Raw genomic sequence first — 27,647 nt, 5'->3', positions numbered from 1 at the left:
ACCATAAAATTCCTATAGGAATATATAGCCAGAACTCTTTTAGAGCTAAACCAAATATATATATTTTTAATCTTCTTATTGCGGTAAAGGAAACAAAAGAAAAAACAAACAAATGAAACCTAATTAAACTTAAAAGTTTCTGCAGAGGAATAGAAGCCATCAACAAAATGAAATTATAACTTAATGAATGCAAGAAAGTATTTGCAAATTATATGACTGTTATGGGTTTAATATCCAAAATATATAAATATCTCATCCAAATATATATATATATATGAACAACTTATATAAAAACTTGGCAGAAATTTTCCCAAAAGATATACAAGTGGCCAACAGGTATACAGAAATGTGCTCAACATCTCTAATCATCAAGGAAATGCAAATCAAAACCAAAATGAGATATTACCACACACTTGTCAGAGTGGCTACCATCAAAAACACCACAAATAACAAAAATGTACAAGAATGTGGAGTAAAGACAACACTTGTGCACTGCTGGTGGGAATGTAAATATGTGCAGCCACAGTGGAAAGCAATATGGAGGTTCATCAAATAACTAAACATAAACTGATGCAGCAATGCCAGTCCTAGGCATATATTTGAAGAAAATGAAAACACTAATTTGAAAAAATTCAAATTTCCAATGTTCAAACCATCATTATTCTCCATGTGCAAGGTATGGAAGCAACCCAAGTGTCTATCAACAGACAAAAGGATAATGAATGTGTGTATATATATGTGTACATATATATATATATATATATATATATATCATGATATGTGTTAATGCATATCAGTTCAGTTCAGTTCAGTCACTCAGTCGTGTCTGACTCTTTGTGACCCCATGAATTGCAGCATGCCAGGCCTCCCTGTCCATCACCAACTCCCGGAGTTCACTCCAACTCATATCCATCGAGTCAGAGATGCCATCCAGCCACCTCATTCTCTGTCGTCTCCTGATCCTCCCACCCCCAACCCCTCCCAGCATCAGAGTCTTTTCCAGTGAGTCAACTCGTCACATGAGGTGGCCAAAGTATTGGAGTTTCAGCTTTAGCATCAGTCCTTCCAATGAACACCCAGGACTGATCTCTTTTACAATGGACTGGTTGGATCTCCTTGTAGTCCAAGGGACTCTCAAGAGTCTTCTCCAACACCATAGTTCAAAAGCATCAATTCTTCGGCACTCAGTTTTCTTCACGGTCCAATTCTCACATCCATACATGATCACTGGAAATGCATATATATGATGCTATAAAAAAGAATGATCTTGGAAGGTATTATGTTTAGCTAAATAAGTCAGAGAAAGACAAGCACTATATGTTAACGTTTATATGTGAAATTTAGAAAATAAAATAAACTAGTGAATATAACAAAAAAGAAACAGACTCACAAATACAGAGAACAAACTAGAAGTTATCAGTGAGATTGGGAAGGGTAGAGGAGCAAGATAGAATTAGGGGATTAAGAGGTACCAATTACTATGTACAAAATAAATAAGCTACAAGAATATATTGTACAGCACAGGAAATACAGTTGATATTTTATAATACTATAAATAAAGTACAATCTTTAAAAATTTTAATCACTACATTATACACCTGAATCTTATACAGTATCATAAATCAATTGTAACTCAATTACATGCATAAAATATGTTAAAAAATATAAATACCATAGTTGTTACAAGGGCATTTTTTAAAGAGTATAATTTTGTTTCTAGAGTACAAACCTTGCACTTCTATAAATATCCAATATACATTTATGTGAAGTGGAAAATTCTGTATGCAAATTATACCTTTGTATGCAAAAATGTTTATCTTTGTGTGAAGTTGCTAATTCTATATGCAAACCTACAGAATTTTTTATTAGTATATTTGGCATAGCTTTTGTCTGTGTGTGTGTGTGATTAAGTCTAGTACTTCCAGAGAAAACAGGCAAAATCACCATGCAATTAATTTATCCGAAGAAACAAGGGGCCTGGTAAAAAAAACTCCCAAACATAATCATCAATAAATCAATGTGTATAAGAGTAATTTCATTCCATATTATGTAGTTCAATACATAACAGCAACAATTTGAAATGTTTTTGAATTACTCTTGTATGACTTAATTTCAGGTTAAGGTTCTAAATTATCAATAAGTGAAAACAAATGACAATTAGTCATACTGAAGAACAGCTGAATCAACTATTTTTCTCTAGAGAAAATTATATTATGATATCATCATTATTTGAAGAGAAGATCAAGAGAGTTCAACCAGAAAACTGTAGGAAAGAGACTAGTATAGAGGTTATTAGACAACTAATAAAATATTATTTCCTAGAATTTTTATGTTGTATTTGTCAGCTTTTAAAATAGGTTATTTGTTTCCATATTTTTGACTAAACATATATATAATTTATGAATATAATGCATATAATTAATTCATATATATAATATATAATTTTGCATTTGAAATTTTGGTTTTGTGCTTATATTTTTTAGAACTTCACCTTAATTTTTTATCCCTACAAAACTTATATCTCTGGACCATAGCACAGCCTTGGTAGACATTAAGTTTTGGTGTAGTATTTCTTATTTTAGACACTCTTGGTAGAGGTTTTAGTCTTTCTTCTCAAGGCAGTTAATTGTGGTGTAATGTAATTAAGGTTGTGTAAGGTAATCTATCCAAGGGGAAGATATGAAAATAATTATCTATTAGAGAAAGGAAGTTGAGTTAACAAGAGATCCTGGTTCTTATTAAGCTGAGTGGTAATTATTAGATGAAAAAGTTGGCTTAAAGCTCAAAATTCAGAAAACTAAGATCATGGCATCCAGTCCCATCACTTCATGGCAAATAGATGAGGAAACAGTGGAAACAGTGGCAGACTTCATTTTTGGGGGCTCCAAAATCACTGCAGATGGTGACTGCAGCCATGAAATTAAAAGACGCTTACTCCTTGGAAGGAAAGTTATGACCAACCTAGACAGTATTTTAAAAAGCAGAGACATTACTTTGCCAACAAAGGTCTGCCTAGTCAAGGCTATAGTTTTTCCAGTAGTCATGTATGGATGAGAGAGTTGGACTATAAAGAAAGTTGAGCGCCGAAGAATTGATGCTTTTGAATTGTGGTGTTGGAGAAGACTCTTGAGAGTCCCTCGTACTGCAAAGTGATCCAACCAGTCCCTCCTAAAGGAGATTGATCCTTAGTGTTCATTGGAAGGACTGATGTTGAAGCTGAAACACCAATAATTTGGCCACCTGATGCGAAGAGCTGACTTATTTGAAAAGATCTTGATGCTGGGAAAGATTGAAGGTAGGAGAAAGGGATGACAGAGGATGAATTGGTTGGATGGCCTCACTGACTCAATGGAGATGAGTTTGGGGAAAGTCTGGGAGTTGGTGATGGACAGGGAGGCCTGGCATGCTGCAGTCCATGGGATCATAAAGAATTGGACAAGACTGAGCGACTGAACTGAACTGAACTGAATTATTGGATGAACTAATCATATGTGATGTAATTTAACAATTACATACTCAGGAGTCAAAGTAGAACTCTGTGACTCAAAATCTATTTTTATTTTCTTTCTAGCCATGAATCATGCTCTCCTCAGACAACCCAGGTGTTGTCCATAATCTCTGACTTTTGTCAATGTAAGCTTTCTCCAATCTCACCTCCTCCATTACCTATGGTTTGTCTGCCTTGGTAGATGTTGCTTTGTAAGTAATCTTACTTTATCTCATATCACTCAGGTAAAGTATGGCTCCTTTACAAATTTCCACACAATGTCCATTCATCCCATACACTTAAAGAATCACCTTGGGAAAAAAAAAGGGACATTTACTAGTTGTAAATGTTTTCTCACCTGAGTGTTTTTTGAAATGGAAATTCTTTGGTGTGTTCTAAGTAGTAACATGATTCAATGAAGAATTAGTGGAACACCCTGTTTTAAAGTGCTGCTGTGGAAATCTGCTTTTTCCCATTACACCAGACATAGTGGGAGGAAATCTGTGGTTTGGCTCATGGACATTATTATGGAATTACAGCTTCCGATGTGTACTTCTCTTGAGCTACCAGGAAGGTAACACTAAATCTCATAAACAATTCTCTTACTTATGCCTTATCTAGAACTAACTTTTACTGTGTTGATTTTCTGGTCAACTCAATAACTTGACTCAAATCTCTGATTTATTTCAGATGGATAAAGTCATCGATCAACAGATAGGAATGGAAACAGTTTACTATATTCATGAACTAGTTAAGGTGAACCAGAAGTAGGGCCTTTTTGGGTGGTTGCACAGTTCAGAGTAATGGATGAATTTTCTTTTGCTGGGAGATGAGATGAAAATAAATTTCTGTATTTATTTAAACTTAATTTCTGGAAAATAAATTTACTGGATGAGGGAAAATAAATTTCCTGCTGAGCTTAGAAGTTCTATCTCCTTTAAAAAAATTTTTTGATGGTAATATTTTCTACACACACACAATAGATATTGTAAAATAGCTACTTTAGTCTAGCCTCTTTCTCTGTAAAAATGTTATGTATGGGAATGTTTGTGATTATGATGTGACATAGGAATATGTTACAATAGAACTTGTCCACGGATTTCCATTCTCTTCACATTTAGAACAGGCCTAGACCTCTTAACTCATGAAATGGATACTATTTCTGAACCAAACTAATTCTTTAGTGAGTGAGTTCCATTTCCAATATAAAATACCTTCTGATGAGCCAGTTACAAAGGCCTAAATGAGGTCATACATCAAGAGTTGAGTTTGCTGAAGCTACTGCATGGGGCATCTTGTGTGATGCACGGGTTGTGTATGCATTTCTCATGAACACACATCTAGAGAAGGGGGTCGGTATATCATGACTTTTTAAAAACTAGATGGAACAGTTCTAAGGCTCTTTTTCAATACTCTTGAGGTGTGTTGTTTTAAAGTAACAGCTTAGTTTGCTCGGACATACAAATTCAATGGAATATTAAAGAGACCACATTTATATTTCATTTATCTGGAACTAGTTACTTATGTGTGTGGTATACAGATAAATACATTAGTTTGTTATTTATATAATAGGATCATTTCTGCTGAGATTCATTGTCAATTGAAAGTTATTTGAGGCAACCCTTGGTCAGATGAAAACAGAACAAAGAGAGAAAACAGTTTTCATGTGGTTTATATAGATTTCTAGCTCTTCTCTTAGTAAGTGTATTTATTTAGTGTGATTTAAAATCAACATTAAATAATGTTTACTGCATACTCTATTCTTCTACTCCTCTCATGGGAACCTATATGGATTAAATAGCTATTGGGGAATTTGACACCCAGAGAGAACTACTACATTTTTAAGGATGGGAAAAGTATCATTTACCTCAAAATTTCTTTATTATCTGCTGACATTTTTGCTTGAAATTACTGCAACAAGATTTAGTAAGGGTTCAAATGTATATTTATTTTTAACCAAAATATCTACCATTAACACAACTGTTAGCAGGGTAGCCAGCAAAAACTAGATTATATTTTAAGTGTCTTAAATATGTTTTTTAAGGAGTTGGAACAGATGTTCTACTTATCAGAGAGGTCATGATTTAGTCTGTGGCTATTACCTTATATATACTTGTACTCTTTCTTCTAATTACATTATTTTTTATCAGTACTGTCTCTCTTTGGCTTGGATTACGTTAATCCATCTGACTTTGGATTCTGCCTTGGCCCAATTTTTTTTTTTTTTTTTGCCAAATATCTCTCATTTCCTCTGTCCTAAAGGTCAATTATCCAAGAACATTTGGCTTGTTTTCTGGCCATGAATTTGATGACTTGGCTCTCTTTTCTATAATCCCAGGGAGAAAATAACTGTAGCAATGACTGTTTCACTGTCTCACACCTCCTGGAGTTTCGCAAGGTTGTTGAAGCTACAAGAAGTGGAGAGAGAGATTTTAATTTAGAAAAAGTCTGGGAAAATACATGTCCTTTGTGAGCTCTTTGGTATGAAGATGAAGAAAGAGTACTCAGCCTTTGTTCTGACAAAGTAGGAACCCAAAATATATTTGTCAATTTGGTTACTGACAGTTAAAGTAGGTATTGACCCTGCATAGTCAAAACTCACCCATGTGTCAAGTCCATAGCTCGTGGGCACAATTGCCCAGGCTTACAGGATTTTCATGCTGCTACTGCTGCTGCTAAGTCACTTCAGTCGTGTCTGACTCTGTGTGACCCCACAGACAGCAGCCCACCAGGCTCCCCCGTCCCTGGGATTCTCCAGGCAATTTTTATATGGCTAGTCAAATATTTCCAACCAATAGACTAGCCCTACAAGTGGATCCCGCAGGTGTGAATGGGCTACTTACAAAGAAGTCACTACCTCTGTTTACCCCCCTTACAGTTAGCTAAGAGAGTCTAATCTCCCTAGCGTACTCATCTGTCACTGGTGGTCTATGGACTTTGGGAGCTTCTGGAGTATTTCACACTCTTCATAATTTTAAAGCAAGAATGAAATTTATTTTTTTTTTGTTCTTTTCTCCTGTCAGCACAATTATTTACTCTTTCAAAAGGATCTTGACTTTTTAATTGTTTTTTTAATTATTTTTAAAATTAACCTAAAGTTAATTTACAATATTATATTAGTTGCATATGTACAACATAGTGATTCAATATTTTATAGATTATACTCAATTAAGTTATTTTAAACTATTGGCTGTTTATTACATCCTTGTATCTTATTCATTTTATATGTAGTAATGTGTACTTCTTAATTGCATACCTTTATCTTGTCTATCAACTGATGAATGGATAAAGAAGATATGGCATATCCGTACAGAATAGAAAACTTTTCCATAAAAAGAATGAAGTTTTTTTCTATTTACAATAACATAGATGGATCTGGAAGGTATTATGCTAACTGCAATAAGTCGGACAGAGAACTTGACTTTTTCTAAGGCACAATTAGGGATTTTTCCTTTCTTCCTGCGACTCATGCCCATGCCTGTATGTGTGTCTAGACTCACTGTACATTTATTTGTTGTTTACACATGTGCCCACACTCACCACCCCATAGGAAATGGGTGCTATATTCATCTCTATATTCCCAATGCATTTCTGGCTCAAAGGCCTGGATATTAATACATGTTCAACACTGTATGTTGATTAATTATAACAATGTCCTGAATTTATATGCTTACAAGAGGGAGGGGGCATATGTAAACCTGTGGTTGATTCATGTTGATGTATGGTAGAAACCAACACAATATTGTAAAGCAATTATCCTTCAATTAAAAATAAACAAATGCGCTTCTAACTTATCTAGTAATACTGCTATTCCTTAAATGTGATATATATTAAAAGGCTGATGTCACTAAATATTATTTCAAAACACATTTTGGTTCCTACTTACTGTTTGAAATTTGCCTTTGTAGTGCTATTTCTTCTTTGGTGTTTATTTTTCTTGTAGGAAAAGCTATAATTTGAAAACAAGCTCCTAGAATAGCATGTTTATCTTTTTGGATTATTCAATAGAATATTAAACAAAAATCCTTTATGGCTAAAATACACTTTTTAAACTCTAACCATGCCCATTCAGTGCTAGTTACATGAATAGATTATTGGCACAGATAAAAGCACTTCCTATTTAGTTCAACAATTGAATTTAATATTTTTAAGTTTAGAATGAAATGATATACCAACGCTTAATTTTCAAGTACTTTCATCCTTTCGTTATGTTTCTTTGCTCTGGGCTCCTTCACACTTGAAAACGGAGATTGCTAGTAAAGCCTTGAGTATACTTATACTGCTAGAGACTGAATAAACAAAATGAAGATCCTGAGCAGCTGCCTGAACATGCGCTCCTTCCAAGGGCAAATTCTTCTAAGTTATTACATTGATTTAATCTGCATTCAAATTGCTAAGAATTTTGGCAGTGTATTTTCACTTTAATGATTTGTCATCTAGTAGAGCATGAATAGACGACATGTGCAGACTCAAGTGTGGAGCTTAGTGGTAAAATATTTACTGACTTTAATAACCATATTAATAACAATATAAAAGAAAAACAATGAGAACAAATTATGGTTTGCATTATTTCTTAAATCCAAAATAGTTTCTTTGATTGTGAATTGATTGTGAATCTTCATGAATTTAGTTTTACACAGTATACAAATTCACTTTATGCTTTTGCCAATTTTATCCTGTTGAACTTAAATTTTTAAATTTTAAGTTGTAAAGAAGTTTTAATTTAAATGAGAAGTAGTTATGCTGATTCATATTAACCATATGATTAATGTTTCTTGCTTAATCTGTGATATATGTTTAATTTGTGATATATTTATTATTCTAACCACCTGACTGCTTAAAATGAAAATAGAAAAAAAAACTTGCATTATGTGTTTTGGCATTCTTGACAATAACCAAATCTACCTTGGGTTCTACTGAAAATTTTAATTGTCAGTAATATTTGTACCACATTTGCCAATTGCTGTACATGTAGCTGTTGCTTACAGCTTTTAGGGGTTAAGAAAATATGAGTGTTCCCTAGAGTAACACATTTAAATTACATATATATTCAGCGGATTGCCCTCACTGTAAGGTGAACTTACCTGTAGTAGTATATGTATTCATAAGTGGAGTGGATAATGGATTTTTCTTTTCAGGAACTTACTTCATTGTGCTAGTGTTGAGGAAATATGCTACAGAAAAACTGTCTCTATTTTATGGCATGGAAGATGGAAACAAGCACAGGGCTAACTATTTAACAGGGGTGCAAATATTTTATAAATGAATGAAAGGAGGAAACATGAATAATAAATAGAGGTGAGATACATAGTGGAAATATACTCGGCTCCTGACTCTGTGGTAGAGAGACAGAAATCAACCTCTTCTTTCTTTTTCCTCTTCCAAGAGATTAAGAGTAAAGTAAAAGAGGAGAAATAGGAATATTGAATCACTTAACAGTTAAAAGAATAAATAAAATCACAACAGTAAGCATTATTTATTTGGAATCTACAGCATGTGCCTGAAACTACACATTTAATCCTCAAAGACCTCTTTGTGACTCCCTCTAGTATTGTCCATTTTGTTGAATTTTGTAAGGTTGAAAATATTTTTTTCCCTGGTTAACACTGTACTTTTATTAGACCTGGAAAGACATTGAGGTCTTTCAGTCCAGGGCACTCCTATAATATTGCTTCCTTTCTTCATAAACCACCTGAGCCTATATTTATGATTTAATTTGTTGACTATAACTAATATACTCTTAAGAGAATACTGCTTTGAGTTGATTCATTTCCTGGTTCTATAATTATTCAGAACTGGAGGTAGATAAAACCATTTATCTGCTCTGACACTGCAAGTAGAAAATAGACAAAGCAGTTACATGGAGGAACCATTGGACTCTTAAGTTTCAAGGAAAGAATGGATTCAAAGACAGCATGAGAGCAGTGTGTGCTCAAGTAGTCATAGAATTATAAACATAACATAACCTAGCAGGGCATTTTGCAGAAGGATAAGTTGACTCAGTCATTCTAGTATTTAAAAAAAATGCTTAAGAAATATAAAGCTTAATTTTATTTTATTAATTTCTTAAAATTCTCAGAATCATGAATTATATTGCTTTGTTCTTAAATTATTAAAAAATTTGGTTTAATTGAAACAAATATCTTCCTTTTCTAATGACTATACCAACAATAAGAGGATGATTATATGATTATTGCTATCAATGGATAAAATCCACTGATTGATTATCAATGGAAAAAAAAAGCCGTGTGAAAAGATAAGAGTTAGTGAAAGAGATTCTAGAAAGGCATTTGTAGTGACATAAGGATTTTGGAGCCTGTAGTGAAGGGTGAGGCTGTTCATTTTGAGGCTGTTTCATTGTGGTACTGAAAGAAATGGGCAAATTTTAGGTGTGACTGCAAATAATTGGACCTTGTCTCTATGTGGCTAGATTAATTTTCCGAAAATACTCATCTCAATATATCACAAAGAAGATGGCATTCCAGGTGCAAGAAATAGTCCAGAGATTTTATATGCTTTTTGTTTGTATGCATGAGTAATACACTTCAAGAATAAAGCTACTCAGTTAATTGGAGAGTGAAGCTGGTAGGGTAGAAATGGTAACAAATGCCTCAGAATGAACTAAATAAGTTGGGAAAATTTCACTAGAATATTTTTATTGTAAATTGTCTCCCACAGTTTCTTGTGATCCACAGAGTCAAGGTTTTTACAATAGTCAATAAAATAAATAAAAGCAGAAATAGATATTTTTCTGAAACTCCCTTCCTTTCTCCATGATCCAATGAATGTTGGCAATCTAATCTCTAGTTCCTTTGCCTCTTCTAAACCCAGCTTGTACATCTGAAAGTTCTCAGTTTACATACTGCTGAAGATGAGCTTGAAGGATTTTAAACATATGCTCAATCACTCAGTCATGTCTGACTCTTTGTGACCCCATGGACTGTAGCCTGTCAGGCTCCTCTGTCCATGGGATTCTCCAGGCAAGAATAGTGGATTGTGTGGCTGTTTCCTACTCAGAATCTTGCTATTAATAGCATGTGAAATAAGTGTAATAGTATGGTAGCTGAAAGAATCTTTGGCAATGCCCTTCTTTGGAATTAGAATGAAAACTGACCTTTTCCAGGCCTGTGGCCACTGCTGAGTTTTCCAAATTTGCTGACATACTGAGTGCAGCATTTTAACAACATCATCTTTCAGGATTTTAAATAGCTCAGCTGAAATTCTATCACCTCCACATGCTTGATCACAATAATGCTTCCTAAGGCCCACTTGACTTCACACTCCAGGATGTTTGGCTGTAGATGAAAGACCACAATATCACGGCTATCTGGATCATTACAACCTTTCCTGTATAGTTCTTCTGTGTATTCTTGCCACCTCTCCTTAATTTCTTCTACTTTTGTTAGATCCTTATCATTTCTGACCTTTATTTTGCCTAGCCTTGTATGAAATGTTCCCTTGATATCTTCAATTTTCTTGAAGAGATCTCTAGTCTTTCCCATCCTGTTGTTTCCCTCTATTTCTTTTCATTGTTCATTTAGGAAAGCCTTCTTATCTTTCCTTGCTATTCTTTGAAACTCTGCATCAAATTAGGTATATTGTTCCCTTTTTCCATTGCCTTTTGCTTCTCTTATCTCCTCAGCTATTTGTAAAGCCTCCTTAGACAATCATTTTGTCTTCTTGCAATCTTTTTATTTGGGTTGTTTTGGTCACTGCCTCCTGTACAGTGTGACAAACCTCCATCCACAGTTCTTTACTCTGTCTACCAGATGTGATTCCTTGAATCTATTTGAATTAAATCACCCATTTCTGTCCATTTTAGTTCACTGATTCCTATGATGTCAGTGTTCAATACTTTGGCCACCTGGGAAGAACTGACTAATTGGAAAAGACCCTGATGCTGGGGAAGATTGAGAATCAGAGAGGAAGGGGGTGACAAATGATGCTTGGTTGAATAGTATCACTGACTCAGTGAACATGAATTTGAGCAAGCTCCAGAAGATAGTGAAGGACAGTGAAGCATGGAGTGCTGTAGTCCATGCGACTGAAAGAGTGGGACATGACTATCAACTGAACAACCACCCCTATAATGAAATAGCTATAATGAAAAGGAAACTTTTTTTAGAACACATTTTAGGCCTTTATGCTTCTGCTGCTGCTAAGTCGCTTCAGTCGTGTCCGACTCTGTTTGACCCCATAGACGGCAGCCCTCCTGGCTCCCATGTCCCTGGGATTCTCCAGGCAAGAACACTGGAGTGGGTTGCCATTTCCTTCTCCAATGCATGAAAGTGAAAAGGGAAAGTGAATTTGCTCAGTCGTGTCCGACTCTTCACGACCCCACGGACTGAAGCCTACCAGGCTCCTCCATCCATGTGATTTTCCAGGCAAGAGTACTGGAGTGGGGTGCCATTGCCTTCTCCTTAGGCCTTTATAGAAAGGGTCAAATTCATCTTCTTTGGCATCAGTAAGTGTGGTATAGACTTGGATTACTCTGATGAGGAATGGTTTTCCTTGGAAATGAAGTGAAGTGAAAGTTAGTTGCAAAGTCGTGTCCAACTCTTTGTGATACCATGGACTGTAGCCTGTCCGGCTCCTCTGTCCATGGAATTCTCCAGGGAAGAGTACTGGAGTCGGTTGCCATTTCCTTCTCCAGGGGAATGAATCTAGTTTATTCTGTTTTATTGAGACTGAACCCCAGTATTGCAGTTCAGACACTTTCGTTGACTATGAGGACTACTCCTTTTATTTTAAGGGATTCTTGGCCTCCATCAGTTCAGTTCAGTTCAGTCACTCAGTCGTGTCCGACTCTTTGCGACCCGATGAATTACAGCACGCCAGGCCCCCCTGTCCATCACCAACTCCCGGAGTTCACTCAAACTCATGTCCATCGAGTCGGTGATTCCATAGTAGATGTAAAAATCATCTGAACAAAATGTGTCCATTCCTGTCTGTTTTGGTTCACTGATTCCTGAGATATATATGTTCTCTCTTGCCATCTCCTGCTTGACTACATCCAATTTACCCTGATTTAGGGACCTAAACTTCCAGATTGCTATGCAATATTGTTTTTTACTGTGTCGGATTTTACTTTCATCCATCAGACACATTCACAGCTGAGCATCACTTCCAATTTGGCCCAGCCCACTTCATTCTTATGGAGCTATTAGTAAGTGCCCTCTGCTCCTCCCCAGTAGCATATTGGATACCTTCCAACCTTGGGGGCTCATCTTCTAGGGTCATATCTTTTTGAATTTTCATACTGTCCATGGGTTACTCCAGCCAAGAATACTGGAGTGGGTTGCCATTTCCTTCTCCGGGGGATCTTTCCAACCCAGAGGTCAAACTCTTTTTTGTTTTTTTTTTCAGAGCTCTTTACTATGGCTTATCCATCTTTGGTGGACCTACATGGCATGGCTCATAGCTTCACTGAGTTATGCAAGGTCCTTGACCATGACAGGGCTGTGATCCATGATCACTTAAACTATACAGATGCAATTTGTTTACCAATATTGATATAAGCCAGAGTTTTAAGTTGTGTTTCTTGCAACATCTGTGACTTCTTGTATTGGTATATTTACATTAAAGTCTGGACTTAAACGCGCATTTCGAAAAATTCAGAATCCTTCCAGATAGTATATTTTCTCCTGTTCTTTAATTGTTGTTTGTCTAAAAGTTATCCAATGACAATAATAGTAGCAATCCACAGTTGCTGAATCTTGACAAAGTATTCAGCTTAGTTAAAAAAACCACTATCTTTCTCTTTGTTCTCATTTTATCATTTTGCATTACAAGAACAGACACATACATCAATTAGTGTAACTAGTGGTGCATATATTGGAGAAGGCACTGGTGACCCACTCCAGTACTCTTGACTGGAAACTCCCATGGACGGAGGAGCCTGGTAGGCTGCAGTCCATGGGGTCGTTAAGAGTCAGACACGACTGAGCGCCTTCACTTTCACTTTTCACTTTCATGCATTGGAGAAGGACATGGCAACCCACTCCAGTGTTCTTGCCTGGAGAATCCCAGGGACAGGGGAGCCTGGTGGGCTGCCGTCTATGGGGTCTCACAGAGTTGGACACAACTGACGTGACATAGCAGCAGCAGCAGCAGTGGTGCATATGGATGAAGCACAACTGACATGTGGTGAGCATACAACCCAGCTAGCAGGAGGAGATGTAAGTGGGTATACTAAAGCAGTGCTGCTCAAATTCAGCCTGCTTAGGAGTTGCCTGGGGATATTGTTAAAATGCATATTCTGATTTGGTAAGTTTAGAGTGGTGGCCTGAGATGCAGCATTTTTAACGTTTTCAGATGTGACTGATGCTATTGGTTCTTGGATTACAGTTTGAATTACAAGATCGGTCTACTAACCACAACCTTTCACAATGTTATAAACTTTGGTGGTAGTTTAGTGCCAAGTTGTGTCCAACTCTTGCCACCCCATGGACTGTAGCCTGCCAGGCTCAGTCTATGGGATTTTCCAGGCAAGAATAGTGGAGTGGATTGCCATTTCCTTCTCTGGGAGATCTTTCCAGTTCATGGATCAAACCCTAGTCTCCTTCATTGCAGATGGATAAACATTAGTAGTTGTGTTTAAGGGAATGGAGGAGCTTGTTAAGTGTATGTTTATTTAAGGGAATTTCTCCTGTATAATTATGTTTCCTAACCTGAGAACAGGGACTGATACTCTGTCATCTATGTTTTTTAGTGGATACACAACAAAGTCACTACAAAAAGAGTGACAATTCAATCACATGTTACCATGAACCTCACCAGTGTTATTAGTAAATATATGACCCAGCGATTGAGGTTAGGTATGAGTCTACAAAAGTACCTTGGCTTCAGCACTTGGGACACCATAAAAGGGTTCAGTTCAGTTCAGTCACTCAGTTGTGTCCGACTCTTTGCGACTCCATGAATTACAGCATGCCAGGCCTCCCTGTCCATCACCAACTCCCAGAATTCACTCAAACTCATGCCCATCAAGTTGGTGATGCCATCCAGCCATCTCATTCTCTGTCGTCCACTTCTCCTCCCGCCCCCAATTCCTCCCAGCATCAGAATCTTTCCCAGAGAGTCAACTCGTCGCATGACATAGCCAAAGTATTGGAGTTTCAGCTTTAGCATCAGTCCTTCCAATGAACACCCAGGATTGATCTCCTTTAGAATGGACTGGTTGGATCTCCTGGCAGTCCAAGGGACTCTCAAGAATCTTCTCCAGCACCACGGTTCAAAAGCATCAATTCTTCAGCGATCAGCTTTCTTCACAGTCCAACTCTCACATCCATACATGACCAGGGGAAAAACCATTGCCTTGACTAGATGGGCCTTCCTCAGCGATCAATGCAAAGAAATAGAGGAAAACAACAGAATAGGAAAAACGAGAGATCTCAAGAAAATTAGAGATATCAAGGGAACATTTCATGCAAAGATGGGTTTGATAAAGGACAGAAATGGTATGGACCTAACAGAAGTAGAAGATATTAAGAAGAAGTGGCAAGAATACACAGAAGAACGGTACAAAAAACATCTTCATGACCAAGATAATCACAATGGCGTGATCACTAACCTGGAGCCAGACATCTTGGAATGTGAAGTCAAGTGGGCCTTAGAGAGCATCACTAGGAACAAAGCTAGTGGAGGTGATGGAATTCCAGATGAGCTATTTCAAATCCTGAAAGATGATGCTGTGAAAGTGCTATGCTCAATATGCCAGCAAATTTGGAAAACTTAGCAGTGGCCACAGGACTGGAAAAGGTGAGTCTTTATTCCAATCCCAAAGAAAGACAACACCAAAGAATGCTCAAACTACCGCACAATTGCACTCATCTCACAGGCTAGTAAAGTCATGCTCAAAATTCCCCAAGCCATGCTTCAGCAATATGTGAACTGTGAACTCCCAGATGTTCAAGCAGGTTTTAGAAAAGGCAGAGGCACCAGAGATCAAATTGCCAACATCCGCTGGATCACGGAGAAAGCAAGAGAGTTCCAGAAAAACATCTATTTCTGCTTCATTGACTATTCCAAAGCCTTTGACTGTGTGGATCACAATAAACTGTGGAACATTCTGAAAGAGATGGGAATACCAGACCACCTGATCTGCCTCTTGAGAAACCTGTATGCAGGTCAGGAAGCAACAGTTAGAACTGGTCATGGAACAACAGACTGGTTCCAAATAGGAAAAGGAGTACGTCAAGGTTGTATATTGTCACCTTGCTTATTTATAAAAGGGTTAAGGCTGTTTAAGTAAAGAAATTTAAAACCAAAGACAATGTACAGAGAAAAAAAGAGACCATAATGATAATAAAAGGCACAATTGTATAACACATTAATTTTTTGTATTATGATACCATGCTACATGTCATGTATACAAAGCTTTCGAAAAATTATAGGGCTTTCAAATCTTAGAATTTCATGCTGTGTTATTTGCAGCATGATTTTATCCTCTGGATTATAGTATCTTCTAGCAAGTTTTTTTTAAACCACTGTAAGCAGTTGGAAAAGCAAACCAATTGTGTTCAGTTCAGTTCAGTCGCTCAGTCGTGTTCGACTCTCTGCGACCCCATGAATCACAGCATGCCAGGCCTCCCTGTCCATCACCAACTCCTGGAGTTCACCCAAACTCATGTCCATAGAGTCGGTGATGCCATCCAGACAGCTCATTCTCTGTCATCGCCTTCTCCTCCTGCCCCCAACCTTTCCCAGCATCAGAGTCTTTTCCAGTGAATCAACTCGTCGCATGAGGTTGCCAAAGTACTGCAGTTTCAGCTTTAGCATCAGTCCCTCCAATGAACACCCAGGATTGATCTCCTTTAGAATGGACTGGTTGGATCTCCTTGCATTCCAAGGGACTCTCAAGAGCCTTCACCAGCACCACAGATTAAAAGCATTAATTCTTCGGCGATCAGCCTTCTTCATAGTCCAACTCTCACATCCATACATGACCACTGGAAAAACCATAGCCTTGACTAGATGGACCTTGGTTGGCAAAGTAATGTCTCTGCTTTTTAATATACTATCTAGGTTGGTCATAACTTTCCTTCCAAGGAGTAAGTGTTAAAGGGCCTTAAATATATAACTATCAATTCAAATCAATAAAAAATGGATGCCTACAATAATCCAGACCAGACATGAGAGGGGCGTGATAGAGTAGTTATTTTTATGAGCAGCCTAAAGGAGGAAGGGTTGTCACTAACAGACTGCATTTAATTAATGCTTTAAGGTGATTGAAATTTTAGGAGACTGAGAATGTAGATATCATGCTGCTGATGATTAAAGAGGTCTAAGGAAAAATATTCTGTATATTGATAAGTAGAAATTAAGAAAGAAGATTAGAAAAAGGGATGTACAAGAGTCTTATGGCTTTGGCAACATGGAAATTTCTGATGACATGGATCTGCACAATTTTCTTAGCAATGGTAATAGAAGCCAAGTTGGAGAGAAATGGGAAAAAATGGAGAGGTGAAAAAAAGTTATTCACCTGAAAATTTTACTATCGAAAAACACACAGAAAAGGGACATTTACTCAGAGAGGTGAGATATTGTTATTTCAGTTTGGTTCAGTTGCTCAGTCCTGTTCAACTCTGCAACCCCATAGACTACAGCAACCCTAGCTACCCTGTCCATCACCAACTCCCAGGTCTTGCTCAAACTCAGGTCCATCGAGTCAGTAATACCATCCAACCATCTCATCCTCTGTCACCCCCATCTCCTCCTACCTTCAATCTTATGAACCTTCACGGTCTTTTCCAATGAGTCAGTTCTTTGCATCAGGTGGCCAAAGTATTGGAGTTTCACCTTCAGCATCAGTCCTTCCAATGAATATTCAAGAATTATTTCCTTTAGGATTGACTGGTTTGATTTCCTTGCAGTCCAAGGGACTCTCAAGAGTCTTCTATGACAAGACAGTTCAAAAGAATCAATTTTTCAGGGCTCAACTTTCTTTATAGTCCATCTCTCACATCCATACATGACTACTGGAAAAACGATAACTTTGACTAGACAGACCTTTGTTGGCAAAGTAATGTCTATGCTTTTCAATATGCTGTCTAGGTTGGTAATAGCTTTTCTTCCAAGGAGCAAGTATCTTTTAATTTCATGGCTGCAGTAATGTCTGCAGGGATTTTGGAGTTCCCAAAATAAAGTCAGTCACTGTTTCCATTGTTTCCCCATCTATTTGCCATGAAGTGATGGGACCAGATGCCATAGTTTTAGTTTTTTGAATGTTGAGTTTTAAGCCTGCTTTTTCACTCTATTCTTTCACTTTCATCAAGAGGTTCTTTAGTTCTTCTTCACTTTCTGTCATAAAGGTGGTGTCATCTGAATATCTGAGGTAATTGACTTTTCTCCCTGCAGTCTTGATTCTAGCTTATGCTTCATCCAGCCTGGAATTCTACATGATATACTCTGCATATAAGTTAAATAAGCAGGGTGACATTATAAAGTATTAACAAACTCCTTTCCCAATTTGGAGCCAGTCTGTTGTACCATGTCTGGTTCTAACTGCTGCTTCTTGACCTGCATACGGATTTCTTAGGAGGCAGGTAAGGTGGTCTGGTATTCCCATCTCTTAAAAAGTTTCCATAGTTTGTTGTGATCCACACAGTCAAAGGCTTTGGCTTAGTTAATGAAGCAGAAACAGATGTTTTTCTGGAACTCTCTTGCTTTTTTATAATCCAACAGATGTTGGTAATTTGGTCTGGTTCCTTTGCCATTTCAAAATCTAGCCTGAACTTCTGGAATTCACTGTTCACATACTATTGAAGTCAGCCCTGGATAATTATTTTTCCCCCTGGATAATTTTGACCACTACTTTACTAATGTGTGAGATGAATGCAATTGTGTGGTAATATGAACATTCTTTTGCATTGCTATTCTTTGGGATTGGAATGAAAACTGACCTTTTCAAGTCCTGTGGCCACTGCTAAGTTTTCCAAATTTGTTGGCATATTGAGTGTAGCACTTTAACAGTATCATATTTTAGGACTGGAAATAGCTCAACTGGAATTCCATCACCTCCATTAGCTTTGTTTGTAATGATGTTTCCTAAGGCCCTCTTGACTATGAATTCCAGGATGTCTGGCTCTAGGTGAGTGATCATACCATTGTGATTATCTGGGTCAGGAAGATCTTTTTTTTGCATAGTTCTTCTGTGTATTCCTGCCACCTCTTCTTAATATCTTCCGCTTCTGTTAGGTCCATGCCATTTCTGTCCTTTATTGAGCCCATCTTTGCATGAAATGTTTCCTTGATATCTCTAATATTCTTGAAGATATCTCTAGTCTTTCCTCTATTGTTTTCCTCTATTTCTTTGCACTGACCACTGAGGAAGGCTTTCTTATCTCTTCTTGCTCTTCTTTGGAACTCTGCATTCAAATGGGTATATCTTTCCTTTTCTCCTTTGTCTTTCACTTCTTTACTTTTCACAGTTATTTGTAAGGCCTCTTCAGGCAGCAATATTGCTTTTTTGCATTTCTTTTATTTGGGGATGGTCTTGATTCCTGCCTCCTGTACAATGTCACGAACCTCAGTCCATAGTTCTTCAGGCACTTTGTCTATCAGATCTAATCCCTTGAATCTTTTTGTCACTTCCACCATATAATCATAAGATTTGATTTAGGTCTTACCTGAATGGTCTAGTGGTTTTCCCTACTTTCTTCAGTTTAATTTTGATTGAATAAGGCATGTTCTATTCAAATATTTTATATAATTTTTATTTTAATCCAAAAAAATTGTAGTTATGATTGTGATTATTTTATGAATGAGGAAGCTGAGTCATGAGAGGATTAAGAAAAAGGTGCTCAGTGTTACACAAGTGGTAAACGATACAGTGAACATTCAAATCTAGGTTGGTTTGATTTAGGTCATGACCCTTTAAAATGGCGACTATCATTTAATTAAAGGACGCAGGAAGAATTCTGATAAAACACAAAGTTATGTTGACCCATTTGTAAATTACTATAATAAAAAATTAAGCATTACTTTTATAAAAGCCCTTTTGCACTAATGTGTTCAGTTCTTACTCAATACGTTGTCATATTAATAGAGTAAATAATCAAATTACAAGTACACTCATCCTGACACGACATTCTATGAAAATGCAGTTTGCATATAAAATCATTCTAATTAATTCTTTAGAGAGCAAGTTTGGCTTAGAGAAAATAAAATTCCTAAACTGGTTAGAGACCATGAAATAGATGCCTCAAGAATATAATAACCTTGTCCTCCTGGAAAGAGTATAGCGTACAAATAGTGAGAATGCTATTTTCAACCAATTCTAACTTAACTCTGCTTAACTTTGCTATTTTGTTGCTAAAAATATTTTCAAATTTCTACTGTTTATTACTTATAATGTCAAATTTATCTCCAAGGGTTAAATTTGAGACCACAGGAGATTTAAAAGAACATAAAATAGATTCTAATAATTTTCATAAGGATGGGGCAAGTGACTTTTAGCTTCCTCTTTGGACTAAATGCATGTTACATAGAAGCAAAGGCCACTTCTATATTTTGATGTATTTGTTAAAACTTCAGTCATGTTGTCAGATGTCCGTATCTCAGAAAGGCCTTCAAAATTCAATTTAGTAGAATGTGCTAACCTTTAAGGTTTTGGAGTGTTGGGGTTATGTCTATCTCTTGTATTGTTTTATAATTAGCACCTAGTGTATTGCTTAGGGCTCAGTGGTAAAGAAACCACCTGGCAATGTAGGAGATGCAAGTTCGATCTCTGGGTTGGGAAGGTCCTCTGGAGAAGGAAATGGCAACCCACTCCAATACTCTTACCTTGGAAATCCCATGGACAGAGGAGCCTGGTGGCCATAGTTCATGGGGTCCCAAAAGAGTTTAATATGACCTAGTGAATAAAGACGGAGAAGGAAATGGCAAGCCACTCCAGTACTATTGCCTAGAAAATCCCATGGATGGAGGAGTCCGGTAGGCTGCAGTCTGTGGGGTCGCTAAGGGTCGGACACGACTGACCGACTTCACTTTCACTTTTCACTTTCACACATTGGAGAAGGAAATGGCAACCCACTCCAGTGTTCTTGCCTGGAGAATCCCAGGGACAAGGGAGCCTGGTGGGCTTCCGTCTATGGGGTCACACTGAGTCAGACACGACTGAAGTGACTTAGCAGCAGCAGTGAATAAAGAACAAAAAGTAAAGCGATATACTTCTTGTTGTTTTCTGTTTATATATATGTATGTGTATATATATATATATATATATATATATACACACAAGTATATATATATATGCTTACATGTCTATTTATGTTTATTATATATATTATGTATATTTAAATATATGTTATATTATATCTATATATGTTTACATGTTATATACATGTTTTTATATATGCATATATATACATTATATATTTATAGAATTAGAGGAAAATACTCTCATTAACAGGAAAAAGCTGTAGTTTTGCAATAGCTTTATCTTTAGGGTGATTTCCAGGAATTACATATCATCTCATTTTACTCCAAAGAATCATATTTATCTACTAACTGAATAAAATCCATTTGATAGTAACACAACATGAGAGCAATATTGTGCTTAATTCAGATATCTAAAAAATTTGTAGCAATGTAATTTTCATGAGATAGTGATTCTTTCATTTCAAAAACAAAATTCACAATTAAAGTCCTGTGGGATTTATGTGTATCAAAAATATTTCTCTCTGTCATATGCTCAGTTGCTGCTTAGATGTTTATTATACAAGTGGATACCACTATCCACGTCTTTGTTTATTTATTTATTCACGTAAAGATGCAACCAAGGAATACAATGAATTAATTTTGATATAGTCAAAGCAAAAATATTTTTATGACTAAATTCAAACTACATAAGGAAATGGAGAATAATTCTTCTTTCTATATCATTACTTCTGATCATAGGCAGAAAATAATAATAAAATTGAAATAAAATTGGTATAAAGTCATATAAGATTAAGATATTCATACTTTATTAGTGGTTTAGTCACTAAGTTGTGTCTGACCCTTTGTGAGCCTGTAGCCCGCCAGGCTCCTCTACCCATGGGATTCTCCAGGCAAGAATACTGGAGTGGGTAGCCTATCCATTTTCCAGGGGATCTTCCCAACCCAGGGATTGAAGCCAGGGGTCTCCCACATTACAGACAGATTATTTACCAGCTGTGCCACAGCAAAGCCCTTTATAAGTTATAAAAAATCTCAAATCCTTCATATAATGCTAAAATGTTTTATTTTATTCAAGACATTATAGGAAACAATCTTATGCAATAGAGCATTCAAATAAATGATGCATCTTGAATTTACACCATCAGAATAATGTGAAAATCCAAATGTAAGGGAAAAAATTCAACATTAGCCTTCTTTCAGAAATAAATTTGACAGATTCATTTTGTTTCATGCTTCTAATTATGCTAAAAGTTAGTTGATGATATTCAAGGAATATATATTTTTTTCACCTAGGAATGTGAAGTCAAGTGGGCCTTAAAAAGTATCACTACGAACAAAGCTAGTGGTGGTGATGGAATTCCAGTTGAGCTATTTCAAATTGAAACATGATGCTGTGAAAGTGCTGCACTCAATATGCCAGTAAATTTGGAAAGCTCAGCAGTGGCCACAAGACTGGAAAAGGTCAGCCTTCATTCCAATCCCAAAGAAAGGCAATGCCAAAGAATGCTCAAACTACCGCACAATTGCACTCATCTCACACACTAGTAAAGTCATGCTCAAAATTCTCCAAGCCAGGCTTCAGCAATATGTGAACCATGAACTCCCAGATGTTCAAGCAGGTTTTAGAAAAGGCAGAGGCACCAGAGATCAAATTGCCAACATCTGCTGGATCATGGAGAAAGCAAGAGAGTTCCAGAAAAACATCTATTTCTGCTTCATTGACTATGCCAAAGCCTTTGACTGTGTGGATCACAATAAACTGTAGAACATTCTGAAAGAGATGGGAATACCAGACCACATGACCTGCCTCTTGAGAAACCTGTATGCAGGACAGGAAGCAACAGTCAGAACTGCACATGGAACAACAGACTGGTTCCAAATAGGAAAAGGAGTACGTCAAGGCTGTATATTGTCCCCTTGCTTATTTAACTTCTATGCAGAGTACATCATGAGGAACGCTGGGCTGGAAGAAGCACAAGCTGGAATCAAGATTGCTGGGAGAAATATCAATAACCTCAGATATGCAGATGACACTACCCTTATGGCAGAAAGTGAAGAGGAACTCAAAAGCCTCTTGATGAAAGTGAAAGAGGAGAGTGAAAAGGTTGGCTTGAAGCTCAACATTCAGAAAACTAAGATCATGGCATCTGGTCCCATCACTTCATGGGAAATGGAGAAACAGTGGAAACAGTGTCAGACTTTATTTTTTTGGGCTCCAAAATCACTGCAGATGCTGATTGCAGCCATGAAATTAAAAGAATCTTACTCCTTGGAAGGAAAGTTATGACCAACCTTGATAATATATTAAAAAGCAGAGACATTACTTTGCCAACAAAGGTCCGTCTAGTCAAGGCTATGGTTTTTCCAGTGGTCATGTATGGATGTGAGAGTTGGACTGTGAAGAAAGTTGATCGCCAAGAATTGATGCTTTTGAACTGTGGTGTTGGAGAAGACTCTTGAGAGTCCCTTGTACCGCAAGGAGATCCAACCAGTCCATTCTAAGGGAGATCGATCCTGGGTGTTCATTGGAAGGACTGATGCTAAAGCTGAAACTGCAATACTTTGGCCACCTCATGTGATGAGTTGACTCACTGGAAAAGACTCTGATGCTGGGAGGGGTTGGGGGCAGGAGGATAAGGGGACGACCGAGAATGAGACGGCTGGATGGCATCACCGATTCTGTGGACATGAGTTTGAGTGTACTTCGGGAGTTGGTGATGGACAGGGAGGCCTGGCGTGCTGCTATTCATGGGGTCGCGGAGAGTCGGACAAGACTGAGTGACTGAACTGAACTGAACTGAACCATTTGGCATGCAAATGAAAAATATTTACTGTACTTTGAAACAAAAAGCCTATGAATGCAATACAAAATCAGATGAATCAATTATACCAAATGGCCACAGTCCAAAATTACTCAATTTTATGTACATAGTAGAATAGTGTTTTTTTGGTAATATTAGTCATATCTTTGGTGCTGGAGAAGACTCTTGAGTCCCTTGGACTGCAGGAGATCCAACCAGTCCATTCTAAAGGAGATCAATCCTGGGTGTTCATTGGAAGGACTGATGCTAAAGCTGAAAGTCCAATACTTTGGCCACCTCATGGGACGAGTTGACTCACTGGAAAAGACTCTGATGCTAGGAGGGATTGGGGGTGAGAGGAGACAGGGACGACAGAGAATGAGTTGGCTGGATGGCATCACCGACTCGATGGACATGAGTTTGAGTGAACTCTGGGAGTTGGTGATGGACAGGGAGGCCTGGCGTGCTGTGATTCATGGGGTCGCAGAGAGTCAGTCACAACTGAGCGACTGAACTGAACTGAAGGTATTCCAAAAAGAGTTCTCTCACAATAGTTTTATCATGTTAATTAGACACAACGTTTTCCACTTTTGTATATTAGGATGTAAATTCAATATATCTTGGCTGCCAGAATTCCAAGTAAAAGGAATACTGCTTTAAAGTAATTATTTTATTCATCTTAGAGGGTAGGTCAGTTTTTTTTGTTGTTGTTGCTGTTTTATCACACAATCATTTACAACTTTTGCAACCCCATGTCCTTTGTTCATGGGTTTTCCTGGGCAAGAAAACTGGAGTGTGTTGACCATTTCATTCACCAAGGGATCTTCCCGACCCAGGGATCCAACCCACAGCAGGAGACAGCTCTTGCCACGTCTCCTTCATTGCAGGTAGATTCGGTACCACTGGGCCACTGGAGAAGTCCAATTTAGGTTTAGAAACCTTTTATTATACCTTTGAATTATTCTTTAGTGATTTATTTAGGTATAACAATAAATATCTGAACCACTGGAATTGGCTTCAAACTTACAGTCTCTTAGTTCTTGTTAAATATAGAAATTTTAGTTCTGAACTTTTCCACTCCTGCAAATCTCTTTATATTAATACTGTTAATATGAAAAATAATAAAATAATCATAATGATTAAACATTTAAATAGTAAAATATCAACAAATTCAATATCAACAATAATATTAATATTGCACCTATACATGGTAAACATTTAAATTCTTTTCATAATTATTACTTTATAAAATTTTATATCTTTTAGAGCAGTTTAGAGAGAAAACCAAGCATGTGCATATTTATAAATTTAATGTCTTATATACCATTTATAGTTCTCTTACATAATTTCTTCCTGTGGATTCTACTTGCCACCTTGCATCACTTCTTTACTCAGAAGCTTACTCTCTCCTCCCCACTTTGTGTTGTTACTGTCAAATATATCACTTCTGTGATGGGCCTTATAATATAATTTTATATATATATAAATCACAGCAGGATCCTCTATGACCCACCTCCCAGAATACGGGAAATAAAAGCAAAAACAAACAAATGGGACCTAATTAAAATTAAAATCTTCTGCACAACAAAGGAAACTATAAGCAAGGTGAAAAGACAGCATTCAGAATGGGAGAAAATAACAGCAAATGAAGCAATTGACAAAGAATTAATCTCAAAAATATACAAGCTACTCCTGCAGCTCAATTCCATAAAAAATAACGACCCAATCAAAAAATGGGCCAAAGAACTAAACAGATATTTCTCCAAAGAAGACATGCAGATGGCTAGCAAACACATGAAAAGATGGTCAACATCACTCATTATCAGAGAAATGCAAATCAAAACCACAATGAGGTACCATCTCATGCCAGTCAGAATGGCTGCTATCCAAAAGTCGACAAACAATAAATGCTGGAGAGGGTGTGGAGAAAAGGGAACCCTCTTACACTGTTGGTGGGAATGCAAACTAGTACAGCCACTATGGAGAACAGTGTGGAGATTCCTTAAAAAAATGGAACTAGAACTGGCCATATGACCCAGCAATCCCACTTCAGGGCATACACACTGAAGAAACCAGAATTGAAACAGACACATGCACTCCAATGTTCATCGCAGCACTGTTTATAATAGCCAGGACGTGGAAGCAACCTAGATGTCCATCTGCAGACAAATGGATAAGAAAGCTGTAGTACATACACACAATGGAGTATTACTCTGCAATTGAAAATAATACATTTGAATCAGTTCTAATGAGGTGGATGAAACTGGAGCCTATTATACAGAGTGAAGTAAGCCAGAAAGGAAAACACCAATACAGTATACTAACGCATATATACGGAATTTAGAAAGATGGTAATGATAACCCTGTATGTGAAACAGTAAAAGAGATACAGATGTATAGAACAGTCTTTTGGACTCTGTGGGAGAGGGCGAGGGTGGGATGATTTGGGAGAATGGCATTGAAACATGTATATTATCATATGTGAAACAAATCGCCAGTCCAAGTTCAATGCATGATACAGGATGCTCAGGGCTGGTACACTAGGATGACCCAGAGGGATGGGATGGGGAGGGAGGAGGGAGGGGGGTTCAAGATGGGGAACACATGTACACCCGGGGCAGATTCATGTCAATGTATGGCAAAACCAATAAAATAAGGTATAATAATTAGCCTCCAATTAAAATAAATTAAAAAAAGAAAATGGGAAAAAATAACTAATTTTAAATCAGTTAAGAAGAGAATATGAAATTATACTATATTTTGTAATTACCTACCTACTTTTTTTTTTTTTTTTAATATGGATGTAAGTTACTGTTTAGGTCACTTGCTTTCAGCCTGAAGAACTTTCTTTAGCAGTGTAGAGAGAGAGGAAATTAGCCAAGATGGTGTATTCAGGCTCTCTCGCCATTTGTTTAGTAAATAATGACTATGTAACAGCTGCGGAGAAGGCACTGGCACCCCACTCCAGTACTCTTGCCTGGAAAATCCCATGGACGGAGGAGCCTGGTGGGCTGCCATCCATGGGGTCGCACAGAGTCGGACACGACTGAAGGACTTAGCAGCAGCAGTTGAGATCATTTATAGCACTAAGCACACATGCCACAACGTACTCGCTTGATTGCGGGTTGCTTTGTGCATAGATGGCCTCCATCTAAAAAGCGGCAATGTTGCTGCCTGTCACGGCTGTGTCTATGGGTCACCCACGAGAGGACAGAAGACAGTGTGTGTGCTGCTACGGGTGCTGCATCAACCAGGAGAGAACACCGCTATGGCTTCTGCGTCAGTCAGGAGAGAGGTTGCGTTTTGTTAGGTTGTGCTATGGTCTGCTGCATCACCACGAGAGAATAAATTTGTCTGTCGTTCCTAAGGCTCCTCAAGTCTTCTTCCAGCCTCTTAACTTGCACCTTGTCTACCTTGGATTCAGCGAACAGTGTGCACAGTGAGATACAGCTTCACAGCTGGTGACATGGACGAGACGGAAGAGCAATACAACTGGCCTAGTCGGCAGGATACCCAGCAGGTAGCAGGATACCCAGCAAGTCGGGGAGCCTGAGGTGCCACTCGATGGAGCAAGCCAGTGGCCACCATACAGCATGTGGTACCAGGTGGCTGCAATCTTTTTGGTGTGGGATCCAGTGGAAGACTGGGAAGCAGTAGACGGTTCACCAGATAGTATTGAAAAGGTGTTACAGGCTATGCGTTCTCACTTGCTGAACAAGGTGGCAAGAACTGCCACTGGCACTGTGGGGTGGATTTTCCTGATTCCCTTAAAGGCAAATATGGATAGCACCATTTGCGATGCTGCACCGGTACACAGTGTGCAGAGATGCTTGGAAGACCTAGAGCAACGTATATTGGCGTTAGAACTAACTAACAACAAGAACAACAAAAAGAAATAGAGAAAGTCAATAAAATTAAGATCTGGTTCTTTGAAAACACAAAGTTGATAAATCTTTAGCTGATTCAGCAAGGCAAAAAAGAAACGCCCAAATAAATAGGAACCCTGTGGTCCTGAAGAACCCAGCATATTTGACAGAGGCAGGAAGTGATGGTGATGACGCACATTGTCATCTCAGGTCCCTGCTTGGCAGAGAGGCATGTTGTGCAGCAGAAAGTGAAACATGAGCAGCCAATGGTCCAGGGACGGCATCCTCAAGGGTCCCCCAATGTGACTGAGTTCATGACCTATCAACCAT

Source organism: Moschus berezovskii, chromosome 14 (assembly GCF_049115385.1).
Source record: "Moschus berezovskii isolate FMDL1 chromosome 14, NW_MosBer_1.0, whole genome shotgun sequence".
Classification (NCBI taxonomy): Eukaryota; Metazoa; Chordata; class Mammalia; order Artiodactyla; family Moschidae; genus Moschus; species Moschus berezovskii.
The sequence above is the reverse complement of the archived record's forward strand: the minus strand, read 5'-3'. Positions refer to the sequence as shown.